The following is a 764-nucleotide window of genomic DNA, read 5'->3' on the forward strand; positions in this document are numbered from 1 at the left end:
TTCATTTTATTGACATATTGCCAACTTGTTATATGAAATATGTAAAAGAATATTTTTATATTTATGTTTTTAAATTATTATCATAATTTTCAACGTCTTCATAGTATAGTTATTATATTACGTATGCTTGACACTAAATAAGATCTTCGATTTGATGTCGAGCGAAACAGCTTTTTGTGACCTAAAATTTTATATATATGTATAAATATGTGTACATACTTGCAAAAGTTTAGAGTACCAAAAAGATTGTTTCCGCCCGGGATCGAACCGGGGACCTTGTGCGTGTGAAGCACACGTGATAACCACTACACTACGGAAACGATGTAATTCTGACTCTGTTTCGAAAGCATGAATATTGAGGCAAACATAGTCCTCAGTCAAAATTTCATAAAACATGTTTTTTTCGTTTAAAATTTAAAAATATTCAATATTCAATAAATTTTATCCTTAAGTTTCAAATAAAGAGATTCTGTCAAAATCTACTTGGAAATACGAGAGTTTTGTTATTTACTGGCAGTCTTGTAAATATGAGATATTGCCGGTAAATTTTCGCACAAAGACGTAGCTGGAAGGTGGATTTAGGAAACGCTGATCTTTGTGTGCACACGAGAAATCTCATATGATGGTATGAGAACGGCGGATCGCCGGGGTAGAGCAGGTCGAGCTGTCTCAAGGCCAGTTAGGCACAAGGGCAGCTTCAGTCTAGTGTGAACTCGACCGCGCCCTTCGAGGTCGTGCCATCCCATTCTCGCACACGCATCTTT

At 36.3% G+C, this 764-nt stretch overlaps 1 non-coding gene across 1 annotated transcript; it reads right to left on the minus strand.

Moving 5' to 3' along the window:
• Positions 1-247: 247 nt before the first annotated feature.
• Positions 248-320, minus strand: Trnav-cac. The gene has a single exon. It is a non-coding gene; the product is annotated as a tRNA-Val (tRNA).
• Between the last annotated feature and the right edge of the window lie 444 nt (positions 321-764).

Source organism: Formica exsecta, unplaced genomic scaffold (genome assembly GCF_003651465.1).
Source record: "Formica exsecta isolate Colony F162 unplaced genomic scaffold, ASM365146v1 scaffold20, whole genome shotgun sequence".
In the NCBI taxonomy this organism is placed as follows: Eukaryota; Metazoa; Arthropoda; class Insecta; order Hymenoptera; family Formicidae; genus Formica; species Formica exsecta.